The sequence below is a fragment of the Schistocerca serialis genome, chromosome 10 (assembly GCF_023864345.2).
Source record: "Schistocerca serialis cubense isolate TAMUIC-IGC-003099 chromosome 10, iqSchSeri2.2, whole genome shotgun sequence".
Lineage (NCBI taxonomy): Eukaryota > Metazoa > Arthropoda > Insecta > Orthoptera > Acrididae > Schistocerca > Schistocerca serialis.
In genome coordinates, this window is record NC_064647.1 from 209,391,475 (window position 1) to 209,408,967 (window position 17,493).

Consider the following 17,493-nt stretch of genomic DNA (forward strand, 5'->3'; position numbering starts at 1 on the left):
AATATGCGGTCTTTAAGTGTACTGTCGCTTCGCAGATACGCTGCTAGCTACGAAACTGCAACAGCATGAAGGAGGCATGTAGAGGTCGTGAAACTGGTATAAAATGTGCACTGATATTGAAATAATTGCTGGCCTGTGTGGCCGAGCGGTTCTAGACGCTTCAGTCTGCGACCCCGCGACCGCTACGGTCGCAGGTTTGAATCCTGGCACCGGCATGGATGTATGTGATGTCCATAGGTTAGTTAGGTTTAAGTAGTTCTAATTCTAGGGTACCGATGACCTCAGATGTTAAGTCCCATAGTACTTAGAGGCATTTGAACCTTTTTTAAAAATATAATTAGCATTTCAGCGAAACCACACGAGGTAAGTATGAGAAATGCCATCTATAGTCAGTGTACAAAGAAAGATGTCGGAACAGGTTTCTGATTCAGAAATTGAATTTCAGTATTCGATGTTTGTAAGAAACTCTTGATACAGTATGTGATCAGAAGTACCCGGACACCCCCAATAACATAAGTTTTTCATATTAGGAGCATTGTGCTGCCACCTACTGCCAGGTACTCCACATCAGCGACCTCAGTAGTCATTAGACATCGTGAGAGAGCAGAATGGGGCACTACGCAGAACTCACAGACTTCGAACGTGGTCAGGTGATTGGATGCCACTTGTGTCATACGTCTGTACGCGAGATTTCCACAATCCTAAATATCTCTAGTTGCACTGTTTCCGATGTGATAGTGAAGTTGAAACGTGAAGGGACACGTACAGCACAAACGCGTACAGGCTGACCTCGTCTGTTGACCGATAGAGACCGCAGACAGTTGAAGACGGTCGTAATGTGTAAGAGGCAGACATCTATCCAGACCATCACACGAATTCCAGAATGCATCAGGATCCACTGCAAGTACTGTGACAGCTAGGCGGGAGGTGAGGAAACTTGGATTTCATAGTCGAGTGGCTGCTCATAAACCACACATCACACCGGTAAATGCCAAACGACGCGTCGCTTGGTGTAAGGAGCGTAAACATTAGACGATTGAACAGTGGAAAATCGCTGTGTGGAGTGACAAATCACGGTATACAATGTGGCAATCCGATTCCGGGGTGTGGCTATGGTGAACGCCCTGTGAACGTCATCTGCCAACGTGTGTAATGCCAACAGAAAAACCGGCCGGCTATCTCAATAGCGTGAAGCAAGTTCTCGGAGCAGTTATTTTACTCTACAACAGATGTTAGAGTTCCTGTCCAGCACATAATTTTAATCTGTCGGGAACTTTTCATGTTACAAAACGTTGCGCAGGCGACTGGCTGTCGAACTGATGTTGCGGTCGTTGAGAGTGTGTAGAGTCTACTCATGTACTGCACTGGCATGGAACATAATGGGTAAGTAAGACAGTTATACACTACACTTAAGCGATCCTGCCAAACGCATCCTGTGCCGTAGATAACCTGGCACGTCAAAGCAGACTTTGACTATTTTGAACTCGGTCGGCGTCTGCGCACTCGTTTGCCAGACAGGCAGCATGGAAGTTCATTGCGGGATCCGCCTTACGTCATCTCCAGTCAGGGCCGTGAGCAACTCGACCCGGGCACTCCGTTCGCAGCCGCAGGCCATTTGCACATCGCTTCTGTTTCCTGTTCTCGTACTGCGTTAGTGAATGAAGCGCTCGTGTCGAAACTCCGGCGCCGGTGTTCCTTTTCCGCTGCTGCTTTCGAAACAAATTCTGTGCTTCCCGTCTGGTCGACGAAACGAGGTTGAGACACTGGACTCGCCTCCAAAGGTCTGGCTGTCAAGATTTACTTTTTCTAAACCACTTCAGGCGACTGTCTAAATGGTTCAAATGGCTCTGAGCACTATGGGACTTAACACCTATGGTCATCAGTCCCCTAGAACTTAGAACTACTTAAACCTAACTAACCTATGGACATCACACAACACCCAGTCATCACGAGGCAGAGAAAATCCCAGACCCCGCCGGGAATCGAACCCGGGCGCGGGAAGCGAGAACGCTACCGCACGACCACGAGCTGCGGACGACTGTCTAACAGAAGCTCACTGCCGACTCCATGCTAGTCATTGGTCAATCCCAGCAAATGCTCCGTCTACGTGTATATTCACTGATGAGCCAAAACTTTCTGACCACTCCCCCACAGCGAGGCTCGTAGTGAGGAAGACATACAGGCGGAGCAGAGATGAATGGGGAATCATAATAGCGACGGTACGGGCCGCAGATGAGGAAGTGCATTGGCATAAGCGATTGTATGGCCTGGTCCCTCTGAAACGTCGTATCTGGTTCGACTGTTCAGGAGTTGGCGTTGTGAGCGTTTATGGAAAGTGACTGAAGGGCGGGGAAACGGCTGGTAGACAAGATGTTGTACGTTCACGTCTACATCTACATAATCCACCGTATAGTGCTTGGCGGAGGGTACCTTGTACCAGTACGAGCCATTTCCTGTGCTGTTCTACTCATAGAAAACGGCTGTTGACGTGCTTCCGTTGTTGTTGTTGTTGTTTGTTGTTGTGGTCTTCAGTCCTGAGACTCGTTTGATGCAGCTCTCCATGCTAATCTATCCTGTGCAAGCTCCTTCATCTCCCAGTACCTACTGCAACCTACGTCCTTCTGAATCTGCTTAGTGTATTCATCTCTTGGTCTCCCTCTACGAGTTTTACCTACCACACTGCCCTCCAATGCTAAATTTGTGATCCCTTGATGCCTCAGAACATGTCCTACCAACCGATCCCTTCTTCTAGTCAAGTTGTGCCACAAACTTCTCTTCTCCCCAATCCTATTCAATACCTCCTCATTAGTTACGTGAACTACCCACCTAATCTTCAACATTCTTCTGTAGCACCACATTTCGAAAGCTTCTATTCTCTTCTTGTCCAAACTAGTTATCGTCCACGTTTCACTTCCATACATGGATACACTCTATACAAATACTTTCAGGAACGACTTCCTGACTCTTAAATCTATAATCGATGTTAACAAATTTCTCTTCTTCAAAAACGCTTTCCTTGCCATTGCCAGTCTACATTTTATATCCTCTCTACTTCGACCATCATCAGTTATTTTGCTCCCCAAATAGCAAAACGCCTTTACTGCTTTAAGCGTCTCATTTCCTCATCTAATCCCCACAGCATCACCCGACTTAATTCGACTATATTCCATTATCCTCGTTTTGCTTTTGTTGATGTTCATCTTATACCCTCCTTTCAAGACACTGTCCATTCCTTTCAACTGCTCTTCCAAGTCCTTTGCTGTCTCTGACAGAATTACAGTGTCATCGGCGAACCTCATTTTTTTCTTCTCCCTGGATTTTAATACCTACTCCAAAATTTTCTTTTGTTTCCTTTACTGTTAGCTCAATATACAGATTGAATAACATCGGAGATAGGCTACAATCCTGTCTCACTCCCTTCCCAACCACTGCTTCCCTTTCATGCCCCTCGACTCTTATAACTGCCATCTGGTTTCTGTACAAATTGTAAATAGCCTTTCGCTCCCTGTATTTTACCCCTGCCACCTTTAGAATTTGAAAGAGAGTATTCCAGTCAACATTGTCAAAAGCTTTCTCTAAGTCTACAAATGCTAGAAACGTAGGTTTGCCTTTCCTTAATCTTTCTTCTAAAATAATTCGTAAGGTATTGCCTCACGTGTTCCAACATTTCTACGGAATCCAAACAGATCTTCCCCGAGGTCGGCTTTTACCAGTTTTTCCATTCGTCTGTAAATAATTCATGTTAGTATTTAGCAGCTGTGACTTATTAAACTGATAGTTTGGCAATTTTCACATCTGTCAACACCTGCTTTCTTTGGGATTGGAATTATTATGTTCTTCTTGAAGTCTGAGGGTATTTCGCCTGTGTCGTACATCTTGCTTCCGTAGGAGCCCTAATTTCTGCTGTCTTATCTTCGCGGACCGAACGCGAAATGTACGATGTCGGCAGTAGAATCGTTCTGCAGTCAGCATCTAAGGCTGATTTCGTAAATTTTCTCAAGAATGTGTCACTTTCCCTCCAGTCATAGGCATTTGAGTTCCTGAAGCATCTCCGTAATACTGACCTGTTGTTCGAACCTGCCGGTAAGAAATCTAGCAGCCCGCCATTGAATTTCTTCGATGTCTTTCAATTCGACCTCGAGCGGATCCCGAACACTGGAGCAGTACTTAAGAATAGGTCGCACTAGCGTCCTGTATGCGGTCTCCTTTACAGTTGAGCCACACCTATCCAAAATTCTCCCAATAAACTGAAGTTCAAAATGGTTCAAATGGCTCTGAGCACTATGGGACTTAACGTCTGAGGTCATCAGTCCCGTAGAACTTAGAACTACTTAAACCTAACTAACCTAAGGAATCACGCACATCCATTCCCGAGGCAGGATTGCAACCTGCGACCGTGGCGGTCGCGCGGTTCCAGACTGAAGCGCCTAGAACCGCTCGGCCACAGCGGCCGACTAAACCGAAGTCGACCATTCGCCTCCTCTACCACAATCCTCATACGCTCGTTCCATTTCATATCGCTTTGCAGCGTTACGCCCAGACATTCTACAGACGTAATTGTGTCAAACAGCACAATACTAATACTGTATTCTAGCATTACGGGTTTATTTCTTCTATTCATCCGCATCAACTTTAATTTTTCTACAATTAGAGCTAACTGTCATCCACCAACTACAAATTTTGTTTAAGTCATCTTGTATCCTCCCTCAGTATAAACTTTGTCACCTTTACCATATACTACAGCATCATTGTAAAACCGAATTGGCGTTCCATCCGGACCTCGCGATTTCTTTGTATTCAGCTCTTTCAGTCGTTACTCTATTCACATAATGCATGTTAGTATGTCATCCATACAGGAATCGTCCGCAGCTCGTTGTCTAATGGCTAGCGTTGCTGCCTCTTGATCACGGGGTCCCGGGTTCGATTCCCAGCCGCGTTGGGGATTTTCTCTGCGCGGAGACTGGGTGTTTGTGTTTTCCTCATTATTCGTGACAGTGTCTAGATTGGATTGTGTAAGCAAATTCGACTTTGTAAAAATTGGGGCTTTGTGGGGAGGTGACGAACGCGCATTTCAGCACCCCACAAACCAAATATCATCATACAGGAATCAGTGCGATGGGTTAAACGACGGTATATTTGTACGATTCTCCTGGGTGAAGTATTTCACGTCACAGAACCCCGCTCAGTAAACCAGGGTAGACGGTGATGTGTCAGAACAGAGAACAAAGCTGGTGCGGGTAGAAGTGCTTTGGCACGCAGCGTTCAGCGCACTTTGTTAAATACGGCACTCCGCAGCAGATGTACGCTATGTGTTTCCATGTAGACGCAGCAACATCGCCTATTGCTTTTTCAGTGGCACGGGAGCGTGGATATTGAACAGTGGGTCAGCGGAAACATGTCGCATGGTCGAATGACCCACATTTTGTGTTACAGCCGGTCATGTACGTGTGTAGATACCGATCATCCAGACGAACAAGAGTTCAAAACATACAAAGCGCCATGGACATAGGCCCGTCGGGGCAATATTATGCCTCGGAGGACATTCGCTTGGACTTTCATGCGGCCTGTAGTAGTAATCGCAGGTATCTTAACAGCCTTGGTGCACACGAACATTATTACGGACTAGCTGTATCCCGTCATGCTTGATGTCTCCACGATGATATGGCATCTTCCAATAGGATAACTACCCCTGTCGCAAAGCCACCGAACTTACCTGATATGAACATGTTGTAGCATACCTGGGATGCTATCGCACACGAGCTCTCCGCACTAAAACCAGTGCGTTACAAATCACCACCACACTACTAAGGAGCTGCTCATAACGATTTGACTGGTGACTGTATAAGCTCCGGAAACAGATTAGCGATTTTCTTTCCTATTCCAACCGCGTATTGGCTAGAGGGGGGAAATGTTCAAATGTGTGTGAATTCGTAAGGGAAGAAACTGCTGAGGTCATCGGTCCCTAGACTTACGCACTTCTTAAACTGAGAACAACACACACACCCATGCCCGAGGGAACACTCGAACCTCCGGTGGAAGAGGCCGCGCGATCCCTGACATGGCGCCTCAAACCGCGTGGTCGCTCCGCACGGCTGCTTGAGGGGGAGACTGGCTGGCTGTTTAGGTCTGCACGCACACTAATCTCTCATCCGATCCTCATAATTCCTATGCGCTACAGTTTATACGACGATGCCAGCAGAACCACCACACAAACTTCCTAGAATACGGGTTATCTAAGTTTATCCATGCCGGCCGGTGTGGCCGACCAGTTCTAGGCGCTTCAGTGTGGAACCGCGCGACCGCTACGGTCGCAGGTTCGAATCCTGCCTCGGGCATGGATGTGTGTGATGTCCTTAGGTGAGTTAGGTTTAAGTAATTCTAAGTTCTAGGTGGCTAATGACCTCGGATATTAAGTCCCATTGTGCTCAGAGCCATTTGAACCATTTTTAAGTTTATCCAAAATGATTTGGTGAGGTTAACATCGCCTATCTTCCAACGAGTACCGTTGCCAATTCGAATGGAATCTTCTTGGATACAGAATCGTGTCATTTTGAAGCACTGAAACCCCTACAGTGTGTTCGTAAAGTCTCTCCGCAGTGCCGTATGATTGCTGGCCGCGCGGGCCGTATGCCGCACTGAATACACCAAAATGAAACTCAGTGAAATACAAGTCATTAATTTTTTGAATATTCATTTTTACTTACAAATTTTACCATGAAATGTTGAAAGCGTCCCCCTGTTTTTTAATACACAATTCAATTCGTCTAATCATGTTTCCAACACAAGCTGTAACATTGCTTCTGTAAGAGAAGTAGTGAAAGTTGATATTGCAGTTTTCACTTCATCTATGGATTTTGGACGGTTTTTATAGACAGTTGCTTTCGCTGCACCCCAGAACGAAACGTCAGGTGGTGTTAGGTCAGACGATCGTGGAGGCCAAAGTCCCTATGAAATTATGCGATCACCAAAAACATCAGCAAGCAGTGGCATTGAAACGCGAGCTGTATGCGCGGTTGCACCATCTTGTTGAAAATAACCGTTCAATATTTCACTTAACACAAGTTTTCCTATGAATGGGTACAGAAAATCACTGCAGTATCGTTGTGCGTTTATTGTTTCGTTGAAAAATACGGGACCCACAATCCGACGTCTAGAAATTGCAATCCAAACTCCTATTTTCACAGAATGAAGTGTTTCCTCATGAATACGCAATGGATTCGCAGTACTCCACATACGAGAATTTTGCGAGATCATGTACCCGGATAAATGAAACCACGCCTCATCAGTCAAAATAGTTTCATTAAGAATATCCCTTCCACTTTGTTGAACGAAATTTTTGAACCATTGACATTAATGCAGGGTCTTGCCATCATCCGTATTTTTCAGTTCTTGCACGACTGTCACTTTGTATGGGAAAAGTTCTAATTTTTTCCTTACAGCTGTGTGGGCCGTTCCGACACTAACATCGATTTCCTGGGCGAGTTTTCTTACTGACTTGTTCGGACTCATGGACATTTTATCGGAAATATCGAGTAGTTTAGCCTCAGACAAAACGGTAGGACGACCACTTCTCCTTGCATCTTTCACTGAACCCAGATTTCGAAATTTGTTAATCAAATTTCGCACAGTATCGCGATGTGGGAGTGTTGTCTCCGGGAAAACTGAATTAAATGTTGGACGAACTGAAACAGTGTATTTACCTCCAGCTTTGAACACTTGTTCGAATAAAAACACACGTTCTTCAATGGTTAGCATTTGAACAGTGACAAATACGAAACAAACGAACAAAGGAACTAAACTTAAAGGTTCACGTCAACACGTAATGACACGCACCAACGATACTACTGACGCTGGCTGAGATAAACGAAACAGTGGAATGTTGGGAGAGTCTACTTGAAGGGAAGTAACCCAGGCAGGCGAACATAAAACGGCACGCGTGGCTTACAGTCATTCTGCACTGCGGAGAGACTTTTTGAACACCCCGTATAAAGCCGTAATATTGACCGTCTTTGCAGCGGTTCTCTTCAGGACGACAAAACCGCTGACAATACGGTGAAAGCGTCAGCTCCTATGTTACCGTTTCACTTCCCCGAGTATCTCTGTTACAATGACGTGCACCTCTAAATGTGGAAAAATGTAAGTTAATCCGGGTGATTAGGATGAACAAGCGCGTAATCTTCTGATACACCATTAGTAGTGCCCTGCATGACAGCTTTTTAACTACCTGGGCGTAGCATTGCAAAGGGAGCGTGTGACGATTATCATAGGGCAGGCGACTGGACGACTTCGGTTTATTAGGAGAATTTTGGACAGTCGTGGTTCACCTGTAAAGGAGACCGCTTTTGCACCCTAGTGCGACCTATTCTTGAGTACTGCTCGAGTGTTCGGGATCCGTACCAGGACGGGTTAAAGTAAGCCATCGAAGCAATTCAGAGGCGGACTGCTAGTTTTGTTACCGGTGAGCAACACGCAAGTGTTACAGAGATGCTTCGTGAACTTAGATCGGAATCCCTGGAGGGAAGACGATCTTCTTTTCGAGGAAAAATTAGAGACCAGCTTTTGAAGCTGATTGCAGGACTATTCTGCTGCCGCCGACATACATTTCGCGCAAGGACCACAAGGATAAAATACGAGAAATTGGGGCTCATTCGGAGACATAGAATCGTAAAATGAAGAACAAACCGCCTTCAGTCACAAGTTGCGTTTATTTACTGCACCATGCATTTCGAGCCCTGGAGGCTCATCTACAGGGGGTTTATGATTTGCATCAGGTTTTTTTTTTAGTCGTTTGCAGTTTAACTCTGTATGATGTTAAACTGCAAACAACTAAAAAACCTGATGCAAATCACTAAAAAGCACCTGAAGATGAGCCTCCAGGGCTCGAAATGCATAGTGCAGTAAATAAACGCAACTTGTGACTGAAGGCGGTTTGTTCTTCATTTTACGAAAGTAAAACAGTCGCGGACGAAACACTGAAAAACAATGGATAAAATTAAGACATATAGAATGTCGTTTTGTTTCGATTTATTTGCAAATGGAACAAGAAAAGAAACTACTAGTAGTGGTACAGGCTACCCTAAGCCACGCACCGTACAGTGACTTCTGATGCTTGGAGATGCAGGTGTAGATGTAACTATGGCAGAAGTAATTAGCAGATAAAACGTATGTTACTAACACGAAGAAAAGCTTCCATGTAAAGGGGAAATGCGACACTAATTAAGCATTATGATCTATTTTCTGAAAGTGTTTGTGTGGAGCATAATATTATGTGCAGGTGATCGTGATCGATAAACAGAACGGACAGCGTGACATAGAAGCTCTTGTAATGTGGTAGACCGAGTAACTAATGACGTACTGAACTGAACTGAACTGACGAGAAAAATCTTAAAGAGCACATAGGGTGTTGGGGCACATAGTGACGCATGAAGGAATAGTTAATTCGGCATTGGATCAACGTGTGGTAGTGGAAAATTGTAGCAGGTTCATGTTGATGCGGGTTACACGGAGATGCAAAGACAAAGAGACCTGAAGAGTTTAGGTTGTGTGGAGAGCTGCGTCAAAGCAATATTTGGACTGCAAACAACAACAACAACAGCTACAGCAAGAATGTATTTAATGATCTCCGCCCCTACGGAACTGACTAATTTCTGTAAGAAAATTAAGTGACGCTAGTATGGAGCCCTGAGGAACACCAAACGTCTCAGTCTGGCACACAGTTTGAGAGAGTCACATATTACTAGAATGAAATTTTCACTCTACAGCGTAGTGTGCGCTGATATGAAACTTCCTGGCAGATTAAAACTGTGTGCCGGACCGAGACTTGAACTCGGGATCTTCCCCTTTTGCGGACAAGTGCATTACAACTGAGCTACCCAAGCATGACTCACTCCCCGTCCTGTGAGGAGGTTTTAATTCCTTCAGTACCTCGTCTCCTACCTTTCAAACTTCACAGAAGCACTCCTGCGAACTTGCCCGCGAAAGGCAAAGGTCCCGAGTTCGAGTCTCGGTCCGGCACACAGTTTTAACCTAACAGTCACATATTGTCAGCACAACCCTTAATTCGCAAAGAGCAGTAGAACTGCATGTCGTTCGCATGTGAGTAAATACTTTTGCCACCACACATTTTAATTGTAACTTAATTACCATTGACTGCTGCATTTGGTGTAATTTTGTTTGTACAAGGCAAAAAAGTGGCCCTAGTATGGAACCCTGAGGAAAACACAATATCACGGGACGACATGGAGTTCTAAATTGACGCATATCTTCAGCACAGCGCACAATCGGAAAAGCGTGAAAGAAAAGCCATTTCCACCGCGAACATTTGTTAAGGCTTGCTGCTCCCAAAGCGAACGCCGCGATTTGCGAGCACTTACGGCTGTGTCGTGGAAGCGCCGGGCGTCGGCCGTCGCTCTCGCACGACTTCCCGGTTGATAGTGCGGCTCCGTCGGCAGCTGCGGCGTGGCTAGGATCGCGCGTCCCGCCACTGCGCATGCGCCGGCTTCCATCAAGCTGACAGCCGGCACACCACGTGTGGCTTTTATCGCGCGTAATCCTAAACTATCGTGTCTGAAGCGAGGGGGCGGGAACATCACCCCGAGCTCCCATCGGTGTAACAGTCTGGCTAACAGTGCGAAAACAACACATTTAGGGAACATTTTTTAGGTTTTTTTTCGTTTGTCACTCTTCTCAGCCATCTACAATGCTATAAAAAGAAACAGTCAAAGTACAATTATAAATACACTACTGGCCATTAAAATTGCTGCACCGTGAAGATGAGGTGCTACAGACGCGAAATTTAACCGACAGGAAGAAGATGCTGTGATATGCAAATGATTAGCTTTTCAGAGCATTCACACAAGGTAGGCGCCGGTGGCGACACCTACAACGTGCTAACATGAGGAAACTTTCCAACCGATTTCTCATCACCGGCGTTGACTGGTGAAACGTTGTTGTGATGCCTCGTGTAAGGAGGAGAAATGCGTATCGTCCCGTTTCCGACTTTGATAAAGGTCGGATTGTAGCCTATCGCGATTGCGGTTTATCGTATCGCGACATTGCTGCTCGCGTTGGTCGAGATCCAATGACTGATAGCAGAATATGGAATCGTTGGGTTCAGGAGGGTAATACGGAACGCCGTGCTGGATCCCAACGGCCTCGTATCACTAGCAGTCGAGATGACAGGCATGTTATCCGCATGGCTGTAGCGGATCGTGCAGCCACGTCTCGATCCCTGAGTCAATAGATGGGGACATCTGCAAGACAACAACCATCTGCAGTTTGATGACGTTCGCAGCAGCATGGACTATCATCTCGGAGACCGTGGCTGCGGTTACCCTTGACGCTGCATCACAGACAGGGAGCGCCTGCGATGGTGTACTCAACGACGAACCTGGGTGCACGAATGGCAAAACGTCATTTTTTCGGATGATTTACAGCATCATGATGGTCGCATCCGTGTTTGACGACGCACATTGGAAGCGTGTATTCGTCATCGTCATACTGGCGTATCACCCAGCGTGATGGTATGGGGTGCCGTTAGTTACACGTCTCGGTCACCTCTTGTTCGCATTGACGGCAATTTGAACAGATGACGTTACATTTCAGATGTGTTACGACCCGTGACTCTACCATTCATTCGATCCCTGCGAAACCCTACATTTCAGCAGGATAATGCACGACCGCATGTTGCAGGTCCTGTACGGGCCTTTCTGGATGCAGAAAATGTTGTACTGCTGCCCTGGCCCGTACATTCTCCATATCTCTCACCAACTGAAAACGTTTTGTCAATGGTGGCCGAGCAACTGGCTCATCACAATATGCCAGTCACTACTCTTGATGAACTGTGGTATCGTGTTGAAGCTGCATGGGCAGCTGTACCTGTACACGCCATCCAAGCTCTGTTTGACTCAATGCCCAGGCGTATCGAGGCCGTTATTACGGCCAGAGGTGATTGTTCTGGGTACTGATTTCTTAGGGTTTATGCACCCAAATTACGTGAAAATGTCAGTTCTAGCAGAGTATATTTGTCCAATGAATACCCGTTTATCATCTGCATTTCTTTTTGGTGTAGCAATTTTAATGGCCAGTAGTGTACTAATGTATATGTCCTTTGAATATGAACGTCCTATCTCTAGTCGTTCAAGGTGTCCCGTTTGTTCTGAACATGAGTGTACTGGACTGTAGGAGAACAGAGCTTCCAAAAGAGTGAAGGAGGCAGTACCAGAGGGACAGGAATAAAGAGAAGGAGACACCGGAAGTGGGCGAGAGCCAGCGATAATGAGAGACAGTCTGTGACACTGACGACGAGGAAAAGAGTCATAGTGACAATGAGAAGAGACCAGCAGTGGAGAGAAATGAATGAGATAGTAGAAGTAATAGGTTGCACGAGGGAGGCAGTAACAGCGATAGGAAACAGTAGTAGTAGGACAGAACGAAGGGGAGTGTAGTAGTAGGACAGGACGAAGGTTATATTAGGGCTTGATAACCTTGCAGTCTAGTCCCTTTTATCTACAAACCAACCAATCAATCAACGAGGGAGACCGTGGCTGTGAGATACGAAGCTATGACAGTTGGAGAGACACGCTGACCAGAAGAATGGGGGAAATCGTTCGCGGAATTCAGGCCTGCTTTCTGACGAGATACTACAATTATTTTTGGAGAAAGAAGCGGAGGAAGTATTTTACGTGGCGGAAGCAGATGTTACAAGCGAGTAGTGCCCACAATATCTTGCTGAACGTTTCCTCGTCGGGCGCAACGCGAAGAGGAAATTGTCATAAAGCAGGAATTAATGCCTTCTTTTCCCCGCGGACTGCCAAGCGCGGCTTCCGCCACAAGTCTTTTAGGTCAGCTGTGGCCACGAAGTGCGTTCAGGCCGTAGAAGCTGCTGTGTTGCAAGCAGAGCTCTAAAATCCGCAGAAACTGCAATGGAAAGGAGTGGCTAGTTTGCGGTGTGGCTCTCGTATCGACTTGGATGGCGGTTAGTTTGCAGGACTCGTGGGGTGTGTTCAAGAGTTGCAGCACCGTTAGTCCTCAGCGAAACTGGATGTTGCTTTATTGGTTTGCAGCGGTGACGATTAATCACTTCATTGCTAATAGAGGATCAGTGATTAACATTTTTTCTTTTTTTCGCGTTAGAACCCGAATCCAGGTACAGAAGTAGTGACAAAATGTTGTACCGTTTGTATTCGTTATTTTCGAGACACGTACCCGTTACAATGTATTGATTCGTTATTTTTTTACTTTCGGTATAGTCTGTCTGTAAACTCGAGAGCGAGCAGCGATTTTGGTGGGGGAAGTGGCCTTTCCCGGAAGAACGCTGCCAGCGGCCTACAGGGGCACCCAAAATCTGTTGCCCGTTACCTGTCTGGCAGTGTAGATCGGCGTGCAGTGATATACGTCGTTTCAGTTCGTGGGATCTTAGTTGTCAGTGTCTGTGAGTTAACTTTGTACACTTACTGATGTACTTCGATATCCGGAAGTGATGGATAATCGTCTAGCATTGCAAGGAAATATGCAGAATACTAGGAAGAGGAAGTATTTGTGGAGTAACGAGCGTTCGATTGTCTCTAATGCTATTACAGCTTGTATTAAACAGGCGACCCAAAAAGAACTGTTGGCTAATATTACCAGTCCCAATTAAAGGGCTGAAATCTATGTAAACGTCAGCCTCACCCAATAGGGCACATAAGTAAGGAACGGAAAAATAAGCCGCATGGTTTACTCGAAACGCCACCAAGGAAAACTGATTATTTTGGGAGGAAACCCATCGTTATAGTTTCAAAATCACGTAAAACCTTTGATGCTTATGGAACACTAAATCTGTATCTCGGTTACTATTCACCTGTTCCTAAGACATATTGCTTAAAACATGTGCGCAATAGCTATTCTAAACACTGCTGAAATTTCCTTTGAAACATGTACACCGATTCTGAACTTGTATGCAAAAAGCTTGACATTCGAGGTGCTTTCAGATATTCATTTTTATTTTTTGGTAAGAACTTTATTCGTTAATCTACAGTAATGTTATCCTCTTCAAAATATTCCCCAATACATGCTATACACTTATGCCAGTGGTTTTTCCCAATTCCCGAAACACTTCAGGAGCTGTTTCTTCGGGACAGTTTATATGTCTCTTTAACTGTGCATTTTTAACCTCATCCATGCTTGTAAAACAGCTGTCTTTTAAGGTCTGCTTTGAAATGTTTATACCACTTGTCTGCCCTTGGTTTACTCATAATAGGCTCACCAAACCGAGCGAGGTGGCGCAGTGGTTAGACACTGGACTCGCGTTCGGGAGGACGACGGTTCAATCCCGCGTCCGGCCATCCTGATTTAGGTTTTCCGTGATTTCCCTAAATCGTTCCAGGCAAATGCTGGGATGGTTCCTTTCAAAGGGCACGGCCGACTTCCTTCCCCATCCTTCCCTAATCCGATGAGACCGATGACCTCGCTGTCTGGTCTCCTTCCCCAAATAGCCCAGCCCAGCCCCCTAGAGCGTGGAAAGGCTCACCAAAAGCAATATTTACCATTTCTAAAAATTTCATACACTTTATTCCTTTCTTATAACAAAATTTAATACAGATTCTCTAATTTATTTTTATACAAAACAAATAATCGTTGATGCTACCAAAACACATGAAACCTTTCTGACAGCTGACAATAGAGTAAATACCCAATATGCATAACATTGTACACATACTTTTGAGGCATGTTTACAAAGACAGTGACGAAAAAGTAGTGCAAATCGGACTCATAAAACACACAAAATTATAAATTTCCGCTTACTTTTTAAACACTCTTCGTGCTGCAAGAATTGTTCAGTTTCAATGTAGTACTTCAAAGAAAACTTCTACCTCTTGGTAGAAACACAAAGTAAGAACAGGCCTTAAATTGTACAGACTGATTGCATTATATGGGGTTCGTTTCACGAATAGCAATAGAGGAACATACATTCACATGAACAGGCATTCGGTTCTATGTTTGTAGTATAATCCTGACTTCCGTTCTTACGTTAATAATATTTACTCTATGATGTGTTTCGGAAGAAGCTATGGTTTTTTGTATTCTTTATGATCTTAATGCATTTGTCTAAAAATGAACGCAGCCGAGACATATCTGTAGGTGGCGTCGCCACAGATTTAAAGCGCGCGCCGTGGCAGGGCCGGTACTACGTTGTGAAACAGCCTGTAGAAGCGCCCTGTGACGTAGCTGTGTTGGCAGAGTGGGGACTCGCTCGCTCACTCTTCAGTTTACCGACAGACTATACTGATCGTCATTACGTATAAAGTCTCTGTCGTCAATCTGTGGCCATAAACAAGTGTTCGTGCGGCCTGCGGTTCTCAGCCGCATTTTTCAATAATATGCTTCTAGTAACTAACAACCGAACCATGAAAAGGTCAAGTAACGTTAAATGCTTGTTAAGAGAGTATTTAACTTGCTCACTAACAAACACAGATGCTTACGGAGACAGTACTGTTTTAAGCTGCCCTTAATTTTAATAGGAGATGGTGAATTCGGCCGTGAGCTAAGATACTGGCAGAAGTAAAGCTGTGAGGACGGGGCGTGAGTCGTGCTTGGGTAGCTCAGTTGGTAGAGCACTTGCCCGCGAAAGGCAAAGGTCCCAAGTTGGAGTCTCGGTCCGGCACACAGTTTTAAGCTGTCAGGAAGTTTCATATCAGCGCACGCTCCGCTGCAGAGTGAAAATCTCATTCAGCTTAGAGAAGTTTGCCGCTTGCGTCAGGGCTAGAGCGGCCACTACAGTGTTACTACACTGAAGAGCAAAATAAAGTGGTACTCCTGCCTAACATCGTGTAGGGCCCCCATGAGCACGCAGAAGTGCCGTCGTACGACGTGGCATGGACTCGACTAATGTCTGAAGTAGTGCTGGAGGGAACTGAGACCAAGAATCCTGCAGGGCTGTCCATAAATTCGAAAGGGATGGAGATCTCTTCTGAACAGCACGTTGCAAGGCATCCTTTGATACGCTCAGTAATGTTCATGTCTGCGGAGTTTAGTGAGTAGTGCAAGTGTTTAAACTCAGTGTTCCTGGAGCCACTCTGTAGCAATTCTGGACGTGCTGGGTGTCGAATTCTCTGATGGAATAGCCCAAGTCCATCGGAATGCACAATGGACAAGAATGGATGCAGGTGATCAGACAGGATGCTTGCGTATGTGTCACCTGTCCGGGTCGTATCTACACGTATCAGGTGACCCATATCACTCCAACTGCACAAGCCCCACACCATTACAGAGCCTTCACCAGCTTGAAGAACTTCCTGATGGCATGCAGGGTCCACGGGTTCATGAGGTTGTCTCCATACCCGTACACGTCCATCCGCTTGATACAGTCTGAAAGGAGACTTATCCGACCAGGCAACATATCTGTAGTCATCAAAAATTCAATGTCTCTGTTGAGGGACCCAGGTGAGGCGTAAAGCTTTGTGTCGTGCAGTCATCAATGGTAAGCGAGTGGGCCTTCGGCTCCGAATGCCCATATCGATGATGTTTCGTTGAATGGTTCGCACGCTGACACTTGCTGATGGCCCAGCATTAAAATCTCCAGCAATTTGCGGAAGGGTTACATTTGTGTCACGTTGAACGATTCTTTTCAGTCGCCGTTGCAGGATCTTTTTTCGGTCACAGCGATGTCGGAGATTTGATGTTTTACCGGATTCCTGATATTCACGGTACACTTGTGAAATGATCTTGCGGGAAAATCCCCACTTCATCGCTACCTCGGAGATGCTGTGCCCCATCACTCATGCGCCGACTATAACACCATGTTCAGACTCACTACAACCTTGATGAGCTGCCATTGTAGCTTCAGCAACCGATCTAACAACTGCGCCACACACTTGTTCTCTTACACAGCCTTTGCCGCCCGCAGCGCCGTATTCTGGCTGTTTACATATCATTTGAATACGCATGCCTGTACCAGTTTCTTTGGCGCTTCAATATAGAAGTGAGAGGGGGAATGTTTCGTCGTTTGTATTCCAATGCTAGTAGCGTGCGGCAGCTAGCACAAATCAGTTACTGTAGTATAAATGTCAAATTGAAGTAACATGATTCTTGAACGCGCGTTACAGAGACGGTCATCTTCAAACGCTGTCCGTGTTTGTAGCAAGTAATACGACATCAAATTAAGGCTGTTGTAATACATAGAAATGAGTAAAAGAAAAATGTCATTCACAGCATTTAGTAAACAGTTGTGGTAGTGTCTCATATTGCAATTACTGTTATTAATTAATATAACATACTAATTTTTATAGGTTACCTTTTAACAGTGAAATCAATGGGGGGAAGATCTGTAAAGTGGCCAGGGCGGGAAAAGGGACCATTGCAGGTTATTCGCTCTGAGCAGTGCTACTGCCTGCCCAGTAGTAGTCAGACTAGCTCTAATACAGCCTATATCGTCAATGTTGTCAGTGAGTTTGACAAAGGATGCTTGTTTCGTTATTTTTTTCGTAAAAACGTTCTTGTTTTTGTGTCGTCTCA

At 45.5% G+C, this 17,493-nt stretch overlaps 1 protein-coding gene across 1 annotated transcript in view; it reads right to left on the reverse strand.

Annotated features, from left to right (window-relative positions):
- The window catches only part of LOC126424995 (uncharacterized), a 57,620-nt gene extending 47,190 nt beyond the window's left edge, over positions 1–10,430 (reverse strand). Inside the window, exon 1 of the mRNA XM_050087893.1 lies at positions 10,374–10,430. The gene's annotated coding sequence lies outside the window, so the exon portion shown is untranslated. The remainder of the gene's footprint in view (positions 1–10,373) is intronic.
- Between the last annotated feature and the right edge of the window lie 7,063 nt (positions 10,431–17,493).